General features: G+C 48.2%; 1 protein-coding gene and 1 non-coding gene across 2 annotated transcripts in view; both read left to right on the top strand.

The window, feature by feature from the left end:
• LOC137627848 (protein lethal(2)denticleless-like) overlaps positions 1–23,157 on the top strand; it is a 194,281-nt gene that overhangs the window by 93,963 nt on the left and 77,161 nt on the right. The gene's annotated exons all lie outside the window — the stretch shown is intronic.
• Positions 13,194–13,356, top strand: LOC137627953 (U1 spliceosomal RNA). The gene has a single exon (XR_011041266.1). It is a non-coding gene; the product is annotated as a U1 spliceosomal RNA (small nuclear RNA).

Genomic DNA, 23,157 nt, shown 5'->3' with positions numbered 1-23,157 from the left:
TGTTTCCTCAGCAGTTGATCAAGGATATTGCGGCTTCTCTGGTGCAGAAGGATACCCACGACCTGATGGCTACGTCGGCGCGCAAGGCTGCTCCTTCATCGTCTTATGTCGTAAGACCCAAGCTCGATACCCCAGCTTCGAGGTTTATCCCGCCCTTTCGTGGCAGAGCCCCCAGTAGGGGAGGCGCTCGTGCCGACAGTAAAAGAGGCAAGAGGAGAGGATCCAAGTCCTCCCGTGGCAGAGTCTGACTGCCCACGTCCTCAGACAGCGGTAGGGGCCAGACTGAACAACTTCTGGCAGGCCTGGGAGAAGAGGGGTGCAGACCGAGAGTCTGTGTTGTTGCTCAAGGAGGGGTACAAAATACCTTTTGTACGGAGACCTCCTCTAGTAGCAGTTCCTTTAGACCTCTCTCCCAGGTATCGAGAGGAGTCAAGGAGACAGGCACTACAACAGCAGGTGTCTCAGTTGCTAGAGAAGGGAGCGGTGGTGAAAGTCTCGGACCTTCAATCACCGGGATTTTACAACCGTCTCTTCCTAGTCCCAAAGCATACAGGAGGTTGGAGGCCAGTGCTGGATGTCGGTGCGCTCAACGTTTTTGTTGTAAAAACAAAATTTACGATGGAGACCACGAAGTCCGTCCTAGCAGCGGTCAGAGAGGGAGACTGGATGGTCTCTCTCGACCTGCAGGATGTGTACTTCCACATTCCTATACACCCGGATTCTCAACCGTATCTGAGGTTTGTATACAGGAATGTGGTGTACCAGTTCCGAGCACTGTGCTTCGGCCTCAGCCCTGCTCCTCTTGTTTTTACGAGGCTCATGAGAAATGTGGCAAAATTTCTTCATTTATTGGGAATTCGAGCCTCCCTGTACCTGGACGACTGGCTACTCAGAGCGTCGTCCCGTCATCGCTGTCTGTAGGACCTTCAATGGACGTTGGATCTTGCAAAGGAGTTGGGACTGTTAGTGAACTTAGAGAAGTCTCAACTGAATCCCTCCCAAACGATTCTCTATTTGGGGATGGAGATTCGCAGTCTAGCTTTTCGGGCTTTTCCGTCTGCCACCAGGATAGATCAAGCCTTGCTCAAAGTCCGCCTCATGCTGAGAAAAGACCGTTGCTCAGTGAGAAGTTGGATGAGCCTCCTAGGGACTCTGTCATCCCTGGAACAATTTATCTCGCTAGGGAGACTTCACCTTCGCCCTCTCCAGTTCCATCTAGACTCCCATTGGGACAAAGGCAAGACTGTAGAAGCTGTTTCAATCCCGATCTCCTAGCCAGTAAAGACGTGCCTGAACTGGTGGGACAGCAACATAAGTCTTCGAGAGGGTCTGTCCCTGGCGGTCAAGAACCCAAACCACGTGTTATTCTCAGACGCGTCGGATTTGGGTTGGAGAGCGACTCTGGACGGTCTGGAATGTTCGGGTCTTTGGACGTCGGATCAGAGGAGCCTGCACATCAACTGCAAGGAGCTGTTGGCTGTTCACTTGGCCTTGACGAGTTTCGAGAGTCTTCTCCGAAACAAAGTGGTAGAAGTGAATTCGGACAACACCACAGTCTTGGCGTACATCTCCAAGCAAGGAGGCACTCACTCCCACACACTGTTCGTCATCGCAAGGGACCTCCTCATCTGGTCAAAAGATCGAGGCATCTCACTGTTGACAAGGTTCATTCAGGGGAAATTGAACGTCTTGGCGGACTGTCTCAGTCGGAGAGGTCAGGTGATCCCCACAGAATGGACCCTCCACAAGGACGTGTGCAAGAGTCTTTGGATGACTTGGGGTCAGCCCACCATAGACCTCTTTGCGACCTCTTTGACCAAAAGGCTCCCGACCTATTGCTCTCCAGTCCCAGATCCAGAGGCGGCCCACATAGATGCCTTTCTGCTGGACTGGTCTCACCTGGACGCGTATGCATTCCCGCCGTTCAAGATCATCAACAGGGTTCTGCAGAAGTTCGCCTCTCACGAAGGGACAAGGTTGACGTTGGTTGCTCCCCTCTGGCCCGTGAGAGAGTGGTTCACAGAGGTACTTCAATGGCTGGTAGACGTTCCAAGGAGTCTGCCTTTAAGGATGGATCTCTTACGGCAGCCCCTCGTAAGGAGTCTTCATCAAAGCCTCCCCGCGCTTCGTCTGACTGCCTTCAGACTATCGAAAGACTCTCAAGAGCTCGAGGATTTTCGAAGGAGGCAGCCAGAGCGATCGCGAGGGCTAGGAGAGCATCTACTATCAAGGTTTACCAGTCGAAGTGGGAGGTCTTTAGAGATTGGTGCAAGTCATCATCCATTTCCTCTTCCAGTACCTCTGTAGCCCAAATTGCAGACTTTCTCCTGCATCTGAGAAATGTTCGCTCCCTCTCTGCTCCCACTATTATGGGCTACAGGAGCATGTTGGCTTCTGTGTTCAGACATAGAGGCTTGGATCTGTCCAATAATAAAGATCTCCAAGATCTCCTTAAGTCCTTCGAGACCTCTAAGGAGCGTCGTATGTCAACTCCTGCTTGGAACTTAGACGTGGTCCTAAGGTTCCTAATGTCCGACAGGTTTGAGCCATTGCATTCAGCCTCCCTGAAGGATCTCACCCTCAAGACGCTTTTTTTGGTGTGCTTGGCTTCGGCTAAAAGGGTCAGGGAGATCCATGCCTTCAGTAAAAACATCGGCTTCTCTACAGATAAAGCCACATGTTCGCTTCAGCTTGGTTTTTTGGCCAAGAATGAACTGCCTTCTCGTCCTTGGCCTAAATCTTTTGATATACCTTGCCTGTCAGAAATCGTAGGCAACGAGGTTGAAAGAGTACTGTGCCCAGTTAGAGCTCTTAAGTTTTATTTAGCTCGTACTAGACCTTTACGAGGTGGGTCTGAGGCCTTATGGTGCTCCGTTAAGAAGCCCTCATTGCCTATGTCTAAAAATGCTTTATCGTACTTTATTAGATTTTTAATCCGAGAGGCACATTCTCACTTAAGTGAGAAAGATCGTTGTTTACTTAAGGTCAAGACGCACGAAGTAAGAGCGATAGCAACTTCCGTGGCTTTTAAGCAAAACAGGTCTCTGCGAAGTATTATGGACGCGACCTTTTGGAGAAGCAAGTCGGTGTTCGCTTCATTTTACTTAAAAGACGTCCAGACTCTTTATGAGGACTGCTACACCCTGGGTCCATTCGTTGCAGCGAGTGCAGTAGTGGTTGAGGGTTCTACCACTACATTCCCTTAATCCCAATATCCTTTTAATCTTCTCTTGAAATGTTTTTAATCTTGTCTTGGGTTGTACGGAAGACTGGGAAGTCTTTCGCATCCTTTTTGATTTGGCGGGTGGTCAAATGTCGTTTCTTGAGAGCACCCAGATTAAGGGTATTGATGAGGTCCTGTTGTATGGGTGGTCGCCCTGGATATAACAGCTCCTGGGAGTCTTTCAGCATCCTGAGAGGATGGCTGGGCTTTGTGAGGAAAGCGGACTAATAAGGCAGAGTAATCGTCAGAGTCAGCTTCCTTACCAGGTACCTATATTTAAGTGGGTTTTGTTATGATATAATTGTCAAAAACTCATGAGCATATACGCCTTTATTGTATTAATACTGGTCTCTACCCACCACCATGGGTGTGAATCAGCTATTATATATTCACCGGCTAAGTTTAATATTTAAAAATGATATTTTTCAATATCAAACTTACCCGATGATCATATAGCTGCATCCCTGCTGCCCGACAGAAAAAATCTACGGGCGGAATACGCCAGCGATCGCTATACAGGTGGGGGTGTACATCAACAGCGCCATCTGTCAAGTAGGTACTCAAGTACTCGATGTCAACATAGAACCAATTTTCCCTCTGTCGTGCCACAGGCAAGACCTACTAAATACGCCGTCCCTAACTGGATTTGTTTTCACAACGAATTGGTGAAGTACACTATTCCAGTTTTGAGCTTTCGCTATGCAGGGGTTTTATCTTCATTTCAAAACTTGAACTCGTTTTGGATAGATTTAATTATGGCCGACCCTTCCCTTAGACGGAAGTGTTGGTGACGAAGAGAGTATGGACTCTCATTCACTTTTAAATGGCCGACCCTTCCCTTAGACGGAAGTGTGTTTAGGTTTTTGGTAATTTTGCTTAACAAGTTATAGATCTATTTATTTTATATCTCTCCGCCTTTATAGGCCTCTTCGATTAACTTTCCATTTATTATAAACTTATAAAAATTAATTTTTATGTTTGTTTATATGCGACCTTTCCTAATAGTAGGCGGTCCTTACTTGGAACCGAAGTTAATTAACATTGAGCCCGTCATTTCGTATTTACCTTTTAAGAATTTATACTTTTTTAATTTTAATGTTTTTGAAAGATTTTCTTTGATAAGTCTCGTACTGTTTTCAAAGATGAACTAACGTTTAGTTTAGTCTCCGCAGTTGTTGACGTTCAGAACGTTCAACATGCGCTCTATCGTTACGATAGAGAGAGAGTATTTCACGGTTTCACGTTGCAGTAAGAGTAAACCGATTCTAGCGTTTCGTTCATTCTTTCTTAGCTTAAATGGTTTAAATTCTAATAAAGGAACTTTTTATTTGGGAAACCTTTCAGTTTTTTCCTTTATCAAATAATATGTTTTAACGATATATGATTGGGCTCTTCTCTCAGGTTCTAAGTCGAGAGAGAAGAGAGAGAGAGATAGAGACGGAGGGAGAGAGAGGAGAATAAACGTTTCGTTCAAGCGGGTAACGTTGTTCTCGTTTTTTTTTACTCTTCTCCCTAGTCGCTGTAGGGGAAGAAGGTAAAACGTTTCTAGAGTTTTATTCTTGTTCCCAGGCTTTATGCGGTGAGAGATTTTAAACGTAGTTTATTTGATCTAGTGTTTAGTCTCTTTTCCAGCCACTGAATTCTTTATCTTTAATTATGTTTTTCTGTTGCATTGTAAACTGTTTTCGCAATTACTACCTTTTAATGAAGGATAGGATTGCGTGTTTCAGATAGAAATCAGTTAAAGTTTCGATTTCAGTGAAATAAGTGGTAACAGAAAATCAAAAGTGATAAAGTGATATGCGCAAAGTGTTACAGTGTTGCGTTCGAGGGTTCGTCTGTTCGTGCCAGTTGTTCACCTAGTCCGATACCTCTTACAAGCTCCCAAGCCCAGGGGAGAAGTAATGTCGAAGGACTTATGGGTTCCACAGGCCTTGATCAACGAACAGACGTTTCCCTCGGTGGTTTCGGGTGTATCTACACACGTTGCCGACGTGATCGCCCCACCCACACAAAGACGAGAGCCCATTTATTCCTCGTCTGCGGAAGAGGTTTCTCGCAGAAACCATGGACCAAATCTTGCAGCTTTTTAGTGCAAGTCGGTCCCTTCCGCGCAAGTCCAACGGCCTAGGTGTAGCCACTGGGTCAGTTCGGACTCGCTGCAGTCATCCGACGACTGCACACCTCCCAAGAGAGGCAAGGTGGTACCGCAACAGGCAGTAACTCCGTCTGTTGCCGCACCAGCTGTTTTAGACCCTCAGTCACAACGGACAGTAGCTCCGTTTGTTGCCGTCTTTTATAGACCCTAGTGGTCCATGCTGCAGACTATACAGTCTCAGCTTGCTTCCTTCATGCAGGAGTATCGTGCTGAGAAGGTTGACACTGCACCTGTTAACCTACAACCTGCCACGGTTGTGCGCTCAGCAGATACTGCGGCTGCCTGCTCCCACACTCCACCTGTGAGAGCTCCACCACCGATGCGCAGTCGACCCTGCCAGACGCATGATTCATGCTGCACCCTCCGCTGACATGCGTGAGCTACCGCATTAGCAGTGGGAAGGTGCTGTAAAGCTGCCGTGTTTTGACGCAATGCGGCATGCTCCGCAACCCACGGCAGTCCCTCCCACGCACCAGCACTCCGCTTTTGTTGTTGCCAGCTCCCACACTCCGACTGCGGAGAAGGTTGATGATGCACCCGTTGGCCTACAGCCTGCCACGGTTGTGCGCCCAGCATGGCTGCCTGCTCCCACACTCTTGTTGTGAGAGCTCCTCCACCCATGCGCAGTCGACCATGCCAGACGCATGCTGACTCCCACAGACACACGGAGCACTCCGTTGCCGTGCGTGAGCTACCACAAGCTGCCGTGTTTTGACACGGTGTGTCAGCCTCCGCAACCCACTGTGGTTACCGCCACTCGCCCGCAGCAGACTAGTCAGTCAGGAGTTGAGGCTTCCCCACACAGCTTTGGTTGTTGCCAGCTCACAGACTGTCAAGCAGTTACATGACGTTGCCTTCTGGTCTGCTACTATGCACCAGTGCTGTATGTCCTCACGCTCCTGTTGTGGTTGACAGTTCAGTTTTTGACAGTTCACAGACTGTCAAGCAGTTACATAACGTTGCCTTCTGGTCTGCTGCTTATGCACCAGTGAAACCCTCACTGAGATTACCTAGCTTTTCTCGGACATGGTTCCTGTAGATGAGAAAGTGCTGTTCTCCCTCCTTCTGATATTCCCTTGAGGACTCTGTCATTTGGAGAGGAGCCTTAAGCTGCTTAGCCTCCTATGGACTTTAATTAAAGCATAACATGCTTCCAGGGATGGTAAATGGTTCCGCTTCAGTCGCTAATCCCGTCTGTTGCCACACCTGCTCCCATAGACCCTAATGGGCTTTGTTGCAAGACATGCAGTCCAAGCTTAGTCCTTGTTAGAGGATTTTTTACGGAGAAGAACCTTCTAGCCAACAACCTTCCTACCGGTTGGTTGTACGCCCTGTTGACGCTGAGGTATCCTACTCACGTCCGTCAGTTGAGATGGTTCCTCCACCGGTGCGACCCAGTGTGGGTTGCCAGTCGCACGTTGACGTTAAGCAACTCTCGGAGGTGGTTGTGGACGTTCAGTGTGTCACTAGGAAGACGTTCAACAACCAGCAGAGGTGACTTGTTGTGACGCAGTGCGGCAACCTCAGCAACCCGGTAGGGGGTTGTCTGCACAACCCAGACAGTCTAGACAGTTTCGGGTTGTCGCTGTACTTCCTCGCGTCCCCATGGTTGACAGTTCACAGACTGTGCAGCAGTACCATGATCTTGTGTCCGGCTCCGTCACGCATCCACCAGTGCGACCGGATTCAGCGAGTCAGTCGTTGCCCACTCCGTTGCCGTTTCCTCATCAGTTTCGGATGAGGAACCCTCTGATGGGGACATGGCTGAACAAGACGATCATCCCCCAGCCATGCTATCCATCCAGAAGATGCTGAAGAAGGAACACGGCCCTGTCAGGCTGTGGATGAGTCTGGTTAGGACACCGTCATCCGTGGTTCAATTGGTGTCTCTTGGAAGACTACACCTCCGTCCTCTTCGGTATCATCTAGCTCTTCACTGGAAAAGGACAAGACGCTAGAAGCGGTCTCGATCCCGGTTTCCGGAAAGATAGTCTGGTCTGACTTGATGAAAGGACTTTATCAACCTTTGAAAGGGTCTTCCCCTGACTGTTCAGACTCCCAACCACGTTCTCTTCTCAGACGCATCGGACGTAGGCTGGGGTGCGTCCTTAGGCGGTAGGGAATGCTCGGGATTATGGAACTCGAGTCAAAGGACAATGCATTTCAACTGCAAGAAGCTTCTGGCAGTACGTCTGACCTGGAAAAGCTTCAGGTCTCTCCTTCAAGGCAAAGTGGTGGAGATGAACACGGTCAACTCCGTGCTTTGATGTACATCTCCTAGCAAGGAGGGACCTACTCTCTGACATGGTACGAGTTCGCAAGTGACCTCCTCTCCTGTTCAACAGGTCTAGACTTTTCACTAGTAACGAGTTTCATCCAAGGCAACTTGAATGTCTTAGCAGATTGTCTCAGTAGGAAGGGACAATAATTCCAACACATTGGACCCTCCACAAGGATGTATGCAAGAGACTTTGGGTCACCTGGGGCCAGCCAACCATAGATCTCTTCGCAATCTCGATGTCCAAGAGGCTCTCAATACTTTGCTCACCTATCCCGGACCCAGCAGTAGTTCTTATAGATGCCTTTCACTAGATTGGTCTCATCTAGATCTATATGCATTCCCTCCGTTCTAGATTGTCAACAAGGTACTGCAGAAGTTCGCCTCTCACGAAGGGACAAAGTTGACTCTAGTTGCTTCCCTCTGGCCCGCGAGAGAATAACTTACCGAGGTACTTCGATGGCTAGTAGACGTTCCCAGAACACTTCCCCTAAGGGTGGACCTGCTACATCTGCCACGCGTAAAGAAGGTACTCCAAGGCCTCCACGCTCTTCGTCTGACTGCCTTCAGAATATCGAAAGACTCTCGAGAACTAGAGGTTTTTCGAAGGAGGCAACCAGAGCGATTGCTAGAGCAAGGAGAATATCCACCCTTAGAGTCTACCAATCGAAGTGGGAAATCTTCCGAAACTGGTGCAAGTCAGTATCCATATCCTCGACCAGTACCTCTGTAACTCAAATAGCTGACTTCCTCTTATATCTGAGGAAAGAGCGATCTCTTTCAGCTCCCACTATCAAGGGTTACAGAAGCATGTTGGCATCAGTCTTCCGTCACAGAGGCTTAGATCTTTCCAACAATAAAGATCTACAGGACCTCCTTAAGTCTTTTGAGACCACGAAGGAGCGTCGTTTGGTTACACCTGGTTGGAATTTAGACGTGGTTCTAAGATTCCTTATGTCAGACAGGTTCGAACCACTTCAATCAGCCTCCCTGAAAGATCTCACCTTTAAGACTCTTTGCCTGATATGCTTAACCACAGCTAAAAGAGTCAGTGAGATTCATGCCTTCAGCAAGAACATCGGATTCTCATCCGAAACGGCTACATGTTTTACATCTTGGTTTTCTAGCCAAACACGAGCTGCCTTCTCGGCCTTGACCAATATCGTTCGATATTCCAAACTTATCGTATGGTTGGAAATGAACTAGAAAGAGTATTATGTCCTGTAAGAGCTCTTAAGTTCTATTTTAAAACCTTTACGAGGCCCGTCTGAAGCTTTATGGTGTTCAGTTAAGAATCCATCTTTGCCTATGTCAGAGAATTCTTTTTCCTATTTTATCAGACTGTTAATACGAGAAGCTCATTCCCTTCTGAATGAGGAAGACCAAGCTTGGCTGAAGGTAAGGACACACGAAGTTAGAGCTGTCACAACTTCCGTGGCCTTTAAACTAATAGATCTCTGCAAAATATATTCGACGCAACCTATTGGAAAAGCAAATCAGTGTTCGCGTCTTTTATCTTAAGAATGTCCAGTCTCTTTACGAGAACTGCTACACTCTGGGAACATTCGTAGCAACGAGTGCAGTAGTGGTGGGGGCTCCACCACTACAATTCCCTAATTCCAGAACCTTTTTAATCTTTCTCTTGAAATATTTTTGGGTTGTCCGGAAGGCTAAGAAGCCTTTCGCATCCTACTTGATTTGGCGGGTGGTCAAAATCATTTCTTGAGAAGCGCCTAGATTAGAGGTTTTGATGAGGACCTTTAGTATGGGTTGCAACCCTTCATACTTCAGCTCCTAGGAGTCGCTCAGCATCCTTTGAGGATCGCGAGGCTCAGTAAAGAAGACGTACTTAAAAAGGCAGAGTAATTGTTCAAGTCGTCTTCCTTACCAGGTACTTATTTATTTTATGCTTGTTATTTTGAATAACTGCTAAAATGAAATACGGAATACTTAGCTCATAATGTCAACTTGTAATGCTGGTCTCTACCCACCCCCCTGGGTGTGAATCAGCTATATGATCATCGGGTAAGTTTGATATTGAAAAATGTTATTTTCCTTAGTAAAATAAATTTTTGAATATACTTACCCGATGATCATAAATTAAAGGACCCATCCTTCCTCCCCAATAGAGAACCAGTGGGACAGAGGAGAAAATTGGTTCTATGTTGACATCGAGTACTTGAGTACCTACTTGACAGATGGCGCTGTTGATGTACACCCCCACCTGTATAGCGATCGCTGGCGTATTCCGCCCGTAGATTTTTTCTGTCGGGCAGCAGGGATGCAGCTATATGATCATCGGGTAAGTATATTCAAAAATTTATTTTACTAAGGAAAATAACATTTTGATTATAAAATAAATTTTTGAATATACTTACCAGGTGAATATATAAATTAAAGGCCCTCCCTTCCTCCCCGATAGAGACCCAGCGGACTGAGAAGAACTGGAGACCTTGACAAGTATATGCGGTATATGGCCGATAGTCGGCGCTGGTGGTCACACCCGCAACCTTCATGGCGATCGCTCGCGAGTTTTTGGTATCTGTCGAGCCGTCCGAGACGTCAGCTATTATATATTCACCGGGTAAGTATATTCAAAAATTTATTTTATAATCAAAATATCATTTTTCAGGTGCAGGGCCTAAAGTGTAATTTTCAAAGCTGTGAATTATATGGGAGGAAAGGACAGGGCACATATTCATTTGCAAAACTCTCCAGGGGGTTTACACAAAGTACTTCAATGCCATGGATTTAGAATGCCCGGAAAAAGAAGTGGCTCAGTATTTTCTGAGGCAATGGAAATATGGTAGGAAGAAAGATAGAAATAACTGTCAGTGTAGGTTACGACTGATAATGAGGTCTGCGTTGGCCTGTTGGTAACATCGTTGCCTAGTGATCGCCAGACCGGGGGTTCAAGTCCCGCTCAGACTCGTAAGTTCTTTTGGTTGCTGCAACCTCACCATCCTTGTGAGCTAAGGATGGGGAGGGGTTTAGAGGAGACTATATGTATATCTGCTGAGTCATCAGCAGCCATTACCTGGCCTTCCTTGGTCGTAGCCATTCATGAGCGGCCTTTAAACCTGTGTGTAGGTACCAACTGTTTGCATCTGCTCAAGTATTGGGGAATCAGGTGATTTTGAGAAACTTGCTACGTTTGATCCGTGGAATCTCCATCAGTGCCACCTATGAAAATGAGAAGTGCTACTACAGAATAAGGTTTCCATCAACAGATCAATTAATTTCCTGCATATGAAAGTAACTATTGCCAAGCCCATTACCACATTCGCATCTATTATTTCTCTTAGATCTTTTGGAAGCTAAAGCACCTGCTATTGTTGCTTTATGAGACAGATTAAATGACAAATACCTGTGAGTGTATGTAGTAGCAACCTCGGAGCCAATCCCTCTATTTTCGTTGATTATTGCAAGCATAACAAGTATTCAAGTATTATAATGTCCAATAAGGAGACAAAAAAGTTCCCATACCGCCATTATCAGTTCACACCTGCATTTCGTGCTGAATTGGAACCCCTATTAGCAGTAGATGTCTGAAACTTGTTTTTATTGAATTCCTTACTTATTGGCACAAGACCGTTGCTAGTCATAGTCACTTATGGAGGATGAATATCAGTTGTTTGTTTCTCTCCATGTGTTTAATTCTATTTCCAGTATGAACATTTCTTTGCTTTGTGTTTTGCAATTGTTTTCTATTGTAAATTAACACAATGCAGTAGATAGGCTACCCTCTCCTTTTGTTTATCAGAAGTGAATTATATACAGGAAAGAAATTGAACATTGTCATTTTTCATTAGCTGACTCATGGTCATCATCATCATCATCTATTAGCGTGCCTTTTTCCCATTTGTATTGGGTGACACGGTTACCTTCTTTTTGAAGGATTTTGCTTTGGCTTTGGGGTGGACCGTAGTCCTGACCGGCTGCCCTGCACGCCATCGCTAGACCCCGGTAGCGTATGTTTGTGTTGTACCAGCTACCATCGCCTCCTCCCAGCAGCGAGGAATCATGGTGTGGTTTCAATTATTGTTATTATTGTTGTAAGGTAACCAGTGAGTTAATAATCATCCCAAACTATTAAAGGGATAGATTTTATTCATACAGCTCTAGTCTACATTGAGTATTCTTAAATTCCTATATACAAAAGAGTTCTGCATCTACAAACTAACGTTGCTAGTAGGTTAGTGTAATTTGGAAATTAAGTGGTACCTTAGAAAAGAGAGAAATAAAAGTATCATTTGTTGTACTTTTTGTTGATGATTTGCTCTATAAGAAGTAGCCTACCTGTTTTTAGATTTGTGGTTACTGAAAAAATTATCAATATTTAATGTATAATCGGTTTGTTATGATCACGTTTCAAGGTATACTGAACAATTTTTATTATTGGAAAAGCACGATCCCATAAGCCCTGGGGCTCCAACAGGAAAGGAAATAAGGAGCCAGATAGAATAGTGGGATGAATGTACTCTCAAGCCTTCCATTTCCTCTCCCAGTCTCTTCTCACTGGGACTTGCTGTCATAACACTATTCCCTATTTCTAAAACTCTTCTCATTAGTTCATAAATTGTGTCAGTTTTTAGTGCTCTTAGGGCTGAGCCACAAACTCAATAAAGCTTTTTGAACGGAACTTATGCAAAACCATGACTGTTCTATGGGCAGAGGTAAAGTTGTACTCGCTTTGAGTAACTCTTACTCATGTAATTGCCATCATTTGTGGGCTATGACATCTTGTCAAAAAAGCCCCTGTCCAGAGAAAACCTCCAGGCAATGTATAGCGGCAGCAAACAAGAGACCTCTAACCCAAGAGTGTGGAAGACCATGTTGTGGAGAATATAACATTACTAAAGACTAGAAAACAATGGTTTGATTTTAGAGTGTCTTCCTAGAAGAGCTGCTTACCATAGCTAAAGAGTCTCTTCTACCCTCACCATCGGGGAAGTATCCACTGAACAATTACAGTGCAATAGTTAAACTTGGATTTAAGAAGTTGTATGATGTAAGAGGAGAATGTGTAAAGAATAGGCTAGTCTATTTGCTGTAAGTGTAAGGAAATGAAAATGAGCTGTAACTAGAGAGGGAACCAGTGTAGTACTATCTGGGTAGTCAAACGACCCAATAACTTTCTATCAGTAGTATTGTTTATGATCTTACAATTGATTGATGTATCTTGAAACATGGTATGGTTTGTTGTTATCTAACACCCTGTGTACATAATACAGTACTATCACAATACTGTATTGTGAAGTTTTAGAAAATTTTGGATGTATCTCAAACACCAGTTAAAAACATGTAAATTTTTTTTTTAGATGATTTGCCATTGAGTCCAGTTTTACTTGGTAATTAAGTGTTACAATGATATTAATATTTGTATTTTGAATAGGAAATAATGAAATTATCAAATAATTCATATAAAGTTTAAGTATGTACTATCGGAAACAATTTACTACATAAACACTTTAATAATAATCTACATGTACTCAGTAAATTTTGGGTAGGAGTTATGGTAACGATTGTAAAGCATACTTACCTGGCACAGGGGACACCATGATCATGAAGGTGGTTCCCCCAAGGCGAGGCTCACCATTGCACTCCGGTGTTGCTGACCCTTGCGATTGACCCAAATGTGGTCAATTCGGGTGCAGAATTTTTGGTAGCGGGGGACTGCGTTCGCGCTATCCCCCAACAAAAAATTTCAAGAGAAATTAAATTCATATACGGTAGTTAAAATTGGCTAGATTGAAGGAACGGAACGCTGTTCTGGCTAACTAAATAAAGCATGCGAGGCGAACAGCAGCGTCTCAACATGACGCCTCCGGTCGGGGCACAGCTCCGCCACAACACACAAGATTTAAAGAAAAATATTCGTTACTTTACGGCTGGAGCTTATTTATACAAGACAAGAATATGGTACTCAACTTTCTAGAGGAAGGCGAGGCTTAGGATTGTGACATAATGCTGAAAATAGCGAACACTGGGAAAAACACAACTGGCAGGATACGCTACGGATAAAGATATGAAGCGGGCGGATGTGACGTCAGTCAAGATGGCGGACAGCTATGGCTGCCGTTTGTTTACGTTGCGAGGTACAGTAACAGTAACGCAGGAGGATAACTTTGCAACGGCTCCTCCTATAACTTGCCACCTTATCCCCCTCGAAGCGTAAACGCTGTGCGGGGTGCAGATAGCCACGTGGCGTGTCAAGCATACGTCCCGTGTTGATATACGATATCCTAAAAGGAAACCTTTAGGATACTCGCGCCAGAAGTTAGAATTCTGTGAAACCTTTAGTTTAATTCTCTGGGAATATCTACTGTAGTCATATATACCCTCAGGAAGCTACTGAAGGAACCTTCCATCAGGACGTCATGGCCATCTCACCCAATAATAGATTTTGAGCGAATGTTTGGAAAATTTCAATACCATTAAGGTTATTGAAGAGCCAGTGTCAGGCAATCTACAACAACAACATTTATGTTCTTACAATTATATAAACCTTTTGTCTTTAAATTAAGAAATATCTTTAGTGGAACTGGAGCAGCTATTGAATTCATTTGCAGGTGGCGAGCACAAATGAGCCACCTTGCCCACTTTCCTAATAAAGAGTTAATTTTTGTTTACTGCAGCAACGAGTACTGATGTACTATTGTTCTTGTCCAAAATCTGTTTGATTTTTTTTCTTTCTTTATAGTGTGCATGGTTGGTTGTGGGTTTTCAATTATGGAAGTGAAGCTGGAGTTTTGTAAATGCAGGGGAAAGGGTGGATCTGCTATTTTTTTATGACAAGTCCAATTGTAGATCCACATTCTCTATCTTTGCTTGTAGGTAAACTCCCTAGCTCAGTCCTGGAGAGTATGCTTCAGGAGGAATGAGAATTCGGATATGCATTGACGACTTTTTCATGGTTTAGTGAAGTGTGGAGTACCCCCATTGATTACCACACAGTAGCATGGACTGGAAACTCTCCCATAGCAGGGAAGATCACCTTCAATAAGTTTGACTTGAGGAAACAGTGGCTTTCCTTAGATCTTGCAGATTTGCCTATAATACGGGCTGCTAAAGCAAGTGCCCGTGTCCAGCACAAGGCTGGATAATTTAACAAGCAAACCTCAATGTTGCCAGTGCCAGTTTACCCAATGGTGACCCCAGTATGACCAGCAATGACCCTGACCCCGTGGTGATTTCTACAGTGCATCCTAAGCTTAAGAAGACTACGGCCCCTTTGGTAGTGCCTGTACCAAGGCTGGTGAAAGAGCATGAGAAGACTCCTGTGCCAGTGAGATCTGTGTTTGTCACCAAGGTTCCTGTCATCCTTGTGCTTGTTGGAGCTGTGCTAAATCAGCTAAATGTATTTGTTCCGTAACCGAAATACAAACCACGCTATTTACAAAGGGTTACCTTTTAGCGTAGCTGAAATGGCGAGCCATTAGAATTTAACGAGGGTGTATTACCCCCGCGCTAGTTAGCGGGGGGGTAGGGGAGTGGTAGCTAGCTACCCCTCCTCCCCCTCACACACAGGTGAATACCCACTTTCACTTTTGGCTCGGACTGTGACAGACGTCTCTGTCTTGGTCCTCTCTTGGCAGCCATTGTTTGTTTTGTCTTTACTTAATCGCTTACTTTTCATTTACTCAATATATATGTAAACATGTTTTCATGTTTGTATATATATTTGAGTATAGAAATAAGTAAGTTTCCTTATCAGATTTGTGTGTGTAGTGTACGATATCTACGTGGAGTTCTCGGCAGTTAGGCCACCACGGCGTAATTTTATGGGTGGCGATCGAGTTTGACTTATGTCTTTCTCTCTCTCTCTCTTGAGGTCATTCACCCTTTTACTACGTTTTACTACGCCCTTGTAGCTTCCTTTCCGTGTGGGGGGTTGCTACGCCGTACGTTTGTCTCAATTAGTTATGAATCTAATTGTAGTTGTTTTTTGTAGAACGATTCCTTTCGGGGTTTTCGTTCTTTCTTTAGTGTTCATTCTTTTTTAAATTACATAATTACATAGTTACATAATTATAATTGTTATAATTCTGTTTTGGTTACAGCTCTCCTTCCGTGAGTGTAAGTGGTTGTGAGGGCACGTGCCTGTTGTGTAATTCTTGTTCCTTTCCCTCGGGATTTCTCTTCGGAGCCTTCCCGCGGGAATGAATGTGTACTAATATTATTTGTTTTATTTTTTTACAGTTACCGATCTAGTTCGTTTCTGTAATATGGCAACGGTGTGAGCTGTCTGGTTGAGTCCTGGGGATTCGGCTGTTGCTGCCTCCCCCCTTGTTTTTTCGTCAGGGGCGTGTCTCCTTCTACTGGAAGTACTCCCGTGTCGACGGACAGCTCTCCAGTTCATTTTAGAACTCTCAGGAGGCTTGCCTCCTTGTGCGGGTAACTTTCCTTCCGAGGGAAGTTTTTCCTGTCCAGGCTTGAGTTTTTCCCCTTTTGGGGGGTTCTTCTCTTGCCTTTTTTTCGTGCGACTATGCTCTTGGTGCTGAGCGGTCGCACCTGCAGTTTCGCTCAAGGGGCTGGGCAACTGCAGGAGCTCCTCTTCGGAGGATTGCTCCTTTTAGGTCACTGGCTGACCAGTCTCTTCCACGAAGTGTTTCTCTTTCGTTCGCGAGAGAGTACACTCATAGAGACTCCTCTTCGGAGGTTTCTTCTGTTGCGGTTGCTGTTGGCCTCCCTCGCCGTAGGCCCACCGTCTGCCTCGTCGTAAGGGCCTCTCATCTCCCTATAAGGGTGCTTGAGGCGCCTTTTTGGATCTCCGTTTGCAGCCTACAACTCCTTTTTCTCGATCTTCCGCCTTGGTGCAGATGGACAGCAGTCTGATCTCGTCTTCCGACGGGCAACGGTCTTCCCGACGGACAACGGTCTTCCCGACGGACAGCGGTCTTCCGACGGACATCGGTCTTCCGACGGACATCAGTCTCCCGGCGGACAACGATCCCTTCGGGGCAAAGGGTTGCCCCCACGGGGGTTCTTCCCTTGCGTGTCAGGGTTTCCCTGCGCGCCCTTCTGCTGTGTTCTCTCCTGCTCCTGCTCAGTGTTAGCACACAGGCGCTCTTCTGCTCATCAGCGCTCTCCTGTTCGTCAGCGCTTTCAAGATGATCATCCCTGCTGTTCCTGTTGGTTCCTGTTACGCTCCCTGTGCGCCCACGTTCGCCCTCGCGATCTAGAACTTCGGTTCAGGTCGGGGTCAAGGACTCTTCTTCTATGCACAGGCTTCCACGCGTAGCCTTCTGCTCGACCGTCAACTGCGGATGCTGATCGCCATCGCGCGACCCACAACTGCGGACGCTGATCGCCATCGCGCGGCCCTCAACTGCGGACGCTGATCGCCATCGCGCGGCCCTCAACTGCGGACGCTGATCGCCATCGCGCGGCCCTCAACTGCGGATGCTGATCGCCATCGCGCGGCCCTCAACTGCGGACGCTGATCGCCATCGCGCGGCCCTCAACTGCGGACGCTGATCGCCATCGCGCGGCCCTCAAATGCGGACGCTGATCGCCATCGCGCGACCCTCAACTGCGGATGCTGATCGCCATCGCGCGACCGCACACCTGCGGATGCTGATCACCATCGCTCGACCCTGCGCATGCTGATCACCATCGCGCGACCCTCAACTGCGGATGCTGTTCGCCATCGCGCGATCGCCCACCTGCAGATGCTGCTCGCCATCGCGCGACCGCCCACCTGCGCATGCTGATCGCCATCGCGCTACCCTGGCATGCTGATCACCATCGCGCGACCCTGCGCATACTGATCACCAGGCGCATGCTGATCACCATCGCACGATCGCCCTCCTGCACATGCTGCTCGTGATCGCTCACCTTCGCATACTGCTCGCCAACGCACGATCGCTCACCTGCGCATGCTGCTCGACCATCGCGTCGGCATAACACAACGCGCCATCACCAACCTGCGCGTTAGCGCTCACCAGCTCACCACCGATCGCTTGTTGATCCATATCGCCAGCGGTCTTCCTCGCCCACGCAGCAGCGCGTTTCCTCGCCATCGCGCTAACGCTTGCGTTCGCCGCCTCGGACTCGCTCTCATCCACCTGCCCACCCTCACGACCGCTCGCCTGCGCGACCGCTCGACCGCTCGCCGCGCGACCGCTCGCCGCGCGACCGCTCGCCCGCGCGACCGCTCGCCCGCGCGACCGCTCGCCCGCGCGACCGCTCGCCCGCGCGGCCGCTCGCCCGCGCGACCGCTCGCCCGCGCGGCCACTCGCCTGCACGCCCACACGCCCACGTGCCTGCACGTCTACGCTCATGCGAGTCCGCGCCCATGCTCTCCAATGTTCGCCCACGCGCGAACCAACGGTTTTTCCATCGCGCGGACGGATGGTGTTCCGTCGCGCGAACCTACAGTGTTTCTTCGCACAAACGTCGGCTTATTTCTTGCAGTATCCATTGCTCGTCTATGGGTTATCGCTCGCCGACCACCAGCTCTCGCCCTTCCTACCACGCTCGCCCTCCTTCTGCGCTCCTTCGCTCACCTTCGTTTACGTTACCGCGCATGGGCGCTTCCACGTTCGCCCAGCGAAATCTTTGAATTTCCGTCGCGCGAGCTCCAGGGCGATTGCGACCACGAATCCCAATGGGGTTTTTCGCAGCCTGGCGAGTTCTTCTGGAGCGTATTTCCAGAACACGGCCTCACCCCGTAAACGCAGAGCATGGCACTTGCAAGAATAGGAGAAACTTAAGGGAGATCTGAGCAACACTCCTCTTTCCTGAACCTGGGTTAGCCCTTCCCCGTCATTCCCTGGAAGGATTTTTGGCGGGGGGGCTTTCCGTTCGAGTTTTCTCCATCGGACAAGGGGTGACTGCTTACCTCTTCCTCTGGGAGCTTACCAGGTTCTTTCCCTCCTCGGTTACGGCCCGAGGTTTGGTTCAAGGAAGCTACAGGAAGATCAGGGGTACTTTCCTCCTCTCGAGCTCAGGCACCTTGGCCTTTCGTCGTTAAGTATCTAACTTGCGGACAAGCTCGATGTTGTACCATCTGGACGCGCTGACTGAGGGCTTCCTTCGGGTGTCTCATCTGTGGAGGTCGACGACCTCAGACACCCTTCCATCCTTGAGAAGAGTTTGTTTGTGCCCAAGGACAGAAACTTAGACAGCTGCTGTGCGGAGGAAATCGACTTCCGGTTTCACTCCTCCAAGGCGCTTTCTTCCAGACTCTGCAGGGCTCCAGCACCCTTTTCTTTCAACCACGTCGGCCTAAGTTATCGGCTACGACAACTGGGACAAGGTGTCCAATTGCAGTTTCCTCCTGTCAGGAAAAGATGGCACGGGAGACTCCCCCGGGGGGGCATAGTCCTAAAAGGAGTTCACGAACTCTAGGATTGCAGGTTTTTCGCTGGGAGGATGCTTAAGGTTACTCATCCGAATGACAGCTTCCCGATGCCCATTCCCGCACAATCTCTGTGATTAGCCAAGGATATCGCGCCTGCCGTCTCTGTCAGCGAATTCAGTGTCTCTGAACCTCTATGCCATAGCGTCAGCAGAGTTGCCCGGTTGGGCAGAATGATCCATACCTTAGGCGAAGGTCTTCCTTAGGATCATCGACGGCTTCACCCCCGGCCCCCTCAGTCGATCCTTTCTTGTAAGGAAGGATCTGAGAGGGGATGTCCGTAGTCGACCTCTCAGCCCTGATCAAGTTTGTCGAACAAACTTCGTCCAGCGTAGACCAGCAGAATCGATCAGACTGGTAACGAGGCGACAGGACTCCTTAAACCCTGGATCGGAAGGACGGGTACTTTCAGTTTCCATTCCATCCATCTTCCAGGGTGCTCGTCGAATTCAGCCTAGACTGCAAGTATTCCTGCTTATGATGCAGTGTGGCTATCCCGCAGTGGCATAGCAGGTTTGTTTCCCCAGAGAACTCTCCCTGCCTTCCTCTTGGCCGCTCAGGTGCAGGCTTCCGCCTCCTCTGCTGTTTGGAGGGCTGGTCAACTCCGGTAGGCTCGGGTTCGACCTTCTTCAGCACCGGGACAAGCTTCCGGATGCTTACCATGAGTGTGGGCTCATGGTATTTTGCTTGGAGCCTTCTCTTCCTCTGCCTCAACATCTGGAGTATCTGGGCATGATATTGAGTCAACGGCCTTACCACGTTGGAAACCCCTCTTCTCGTCCGTCCAGCGAGGTTATGCAACGTCGGTACTTGGATGGGTGACCACCTGGGGACGCCAGATTCAGTTACCACATCCTCCGAGCCTTCCTTTCGGTTGACTGTGGCAAGACTGAGGAGAGTCGCAGTACCTGTTCTCAGTCAAGCAGTACCTGTTCTCAGCCCTACCTTGGAACGTTTCCTAGTTCTCCTTTCCTCATTGACCCGTCTATAGTCCGAACGGTCGCCTCAGGATAAGTTCCATGTGGGGCGATCCTAGTTCCGGTAGCTTCAGGCAATGTTTAACCGGACTCCCTGGCCCTATGGGACCAGCGGAACTATTAGACCTGCAATGGGTGTTGACCTATGGAGCCTCTTGATGGTAGTGGATATTCTCGTCCTTTTCCCACATTCTTGATGCGGTTCTCGGACTCGTCAAAGGAAAGGGGGGGGGGGGCATGTTCCGGTCCAGGCCTATGGTCAAGACCTGAAGGATACCTCTCCAACATTCAGGTAGGCTTAGGGGCCTTAGTCTGGCCCCTCTACAGATCCTACAGCTCCTGCCGAGTCGCCCCGTGCCCGTCGACTTCATGATTCTGGCGTATTCTAACCAGCAGGGGACGCATTTTCACACCTTCACATCTTGCAGTAGAGATACCGGGATGATTGAGATTCTCTCAATACCACCATCGGCTCTCTCATTCCAGGCAGGGGAATGTTCTCTCAGACTATCCGAGCAGAGCCTCGTAGAGAGAGTGTACCTGGGGGTCTTTGACCTTGGGTAACCAGCAAGTGCTGGTCTGGGGGACCTGATCGCGACAGCTTGGAACCTCAAGCTTCCGCTATTCTTCCCCCCAGTCTCAGACCCCGAGACTCTGGCAAGATGCATTCCGGTGATAGTGGGACAACTTCGACGCCTGCGTCTTCCCTCCTTTTTGTCTGTGGACAATGGGTCTCAACAAGACCAGGTTGTCTGTCAACCTTTCAATGGGAGAGCTCCACTGGGACTATGCGCAGAACGGTTTCTGGACCCTCTGCTTCCCCTGACGGAACTCCCGGGAGAGCTTCTCCCACGGCGCAAACTACTCAAGCAACCACCCTGCGACATCTCTCCCGAACCGGGGCGTCGCTTCGGCTTCATGCCTGGAGACACTACGCTTCCTCCTCAAGAAGAGACAACCCGCTACAGTCGCGGTACGGAGGTCGCGTCATCTGCGATAGTCATCCACAGGGGTCTCCCAGGCAAAGTGAAGAGTCTAAGGTGGTTGGTGCCGTGGGAGATATACCTCTTCCCTTGAGGCCTCTTCTCCAGCAATAACGGTCTTATTGCCTTTCGGCGGGAGGAAACTCCTTTCCGCTCTCGGCAATGAAGCCTGTCGCTCAGCCTTTCCCTGACCTTCAGGCTTAAAGGAATAACTTTTTCCTGCCCGCTGGATCTATCCTCGCTCATGCGAAGCTACGTTCGTCCCTGCCCTAGTCGGAGGAAGACCAACTTGGAGCATGGCTCGGACTTTTAGTCCTTTAAGAGATCTTCTCAAGACCCTTTACGACAGGCCTCGGATTGTGTTCCGCCTTGGGTCTCCTGCTCACTCTGGCCACGGCCAGTGTGTAAGCAATCTTCTTGGTCTCTTACTACTCCCCCCTTTCTAAGGAAGAGGGGAAGGCAACATTCAGGCTCGCTCCTGAGTTGTTGGCTAGACTCAGAATCTTGGGGTCCCGGCCCTTCGGTCCGATTCATTCAAGATTTTGAGTCTCCATTCTGTATCTGATGTCCCAAGACCTTCTCTTTCTTGCCAGTAAAGGAATCGAGAGGTTAGCGCTGGGAACAGCTGCAGTTTGTCCTCAGTTGCAGCCGATTTAGGAGCACAAGGAGGACATGGGGGGAGAGTCACCAGTATACCTCATCAGCCCGGACTCGAGGACATTCATCTCGACCTGTCTCCAGACCCTCCCTCGTCACGTCGCCCTACAGCACGATGTTGGATACATCGCAACGTCCCTCGCCTTCGAGTAATACTACTCTGTGACGCAGGTGCTACAAGCTGGAGTCTGGAAGCGTCTAATGACCTTCGCAGCCCGCTTCCTGCAGGGCGTGACCCACAGGAGTCTCGATACGTTTTCTATCGCTCTGTGGTGGCTACACAACAGCTGGTCTAACCTCAGGCTCCTTTTTGGACAGGTAGCAGAAGGTTGAGGGCATTGTTATCAGGTTTTAGTCTGCATGAACGAAAGAAGTATGTCTGGCCCTTACTTCTTTCTTCATCATCCCCTCTACGGGGAAGCAGCATCCTGGTCTCTGCATAGCTGACCTCGAACCTCTGCAGGTAAACCATGCTTCCTTGTGTTCTGAGTATTGAGTCAATACTGTCGCGTCCCCCATACCCTGACGAGGTGGTATTGGGAACGTCCTAACCCAGAGTTCCTTCTGGAACTCCAGGTCAACTGCCTAGGACGGGTCACACTTCTTCCTTCACACACAAGCTTACGTAGGCCACATGGTTCCTTGCGGAGCAAGGAACTTGTGAGGTGCAGGGACTCCTTTTCTCGAGTGCAACTCACTCGGATTCTGAGTCCCCGGGTAAAGCCAAAGCCAGTATGGCTGGGGACTTTCCACCCTTCCTAAGGGATAAGTCACCCTTTGTAAATAGCGTGGTTTGTATTTCGGTTACGGAACAAATGACAAATTCGAAGATAATTTGTATTTTTCCTAACCATACAAACCTTAGCTATTTACACATATTTGCCCGCCAGCCCTGTCCCCCAAGACAAGTCCTACCTCTAAGTGAAAGTGAGTATTCACCTGTGTGTGAGGGGGAGGAGGGGTAGCTAGCTACCACTCCCCTACCCCCCCGCTAACTAGCGCGGGGGTAATACACCCTCGTTAAATTCTAATGGCTCGCCATTTCAGCTACGCTAAAAGGTAACCCTTTGTAAATAGCTAAGGTTTGTATGGTTAGGAAAAATACAAATTATCTTCGAATTTGTCATATTTGTTCCGTAACTGGAATACAAACCACGCTATTTATAGTGGGTAATTACTTTCGCGTATCTGAAAGGACGAGCCATAAAATTTTAACGAGGGATTATTACCCCACCGCTAGTGAGCGGGGGGTTAGGGAGGGTAGTTAGCTACCCTCCCCCCTCACACACCTGTGTTGTAGTTCCACTTTTACTTTGGCTCGGGTGGTGATCGGACGTGTCCGCCTTCACCCTCCCCTCTTTGACAGCCATTTATCATTGCTTTTTCTTTCTTTTTCTCAGAGTGTTGTGAAGTTGGCCTCTACAATGCGGAAGTGCCCTGGGTTACCTGACCGCCCTTGTGGGATCTTCATGTCTTCCATCGAGATGGATCCTCACACTTTATGCCCTTATTGTAG

The sequence above is a fragment of the Palaemon carinicauda genome, chromosome 35, assembly GCF_036898095.1.
Source record: "Palaemon carinicauda isolate YSFRI2023 chromosome 35, ASM3689809v2, whole genome shotgun sequence".
In the NCBI taxonomy this organism is placed as follows: Eukaryota; Metazoa; Arthropoda; class Malacostraca; order Decapoda; family Palaemonidae; genus Palaemon; species Palaemon carinicauda.
This window is presented reverse-complemented; position numbering and strand designations above follow the sequence as displayed.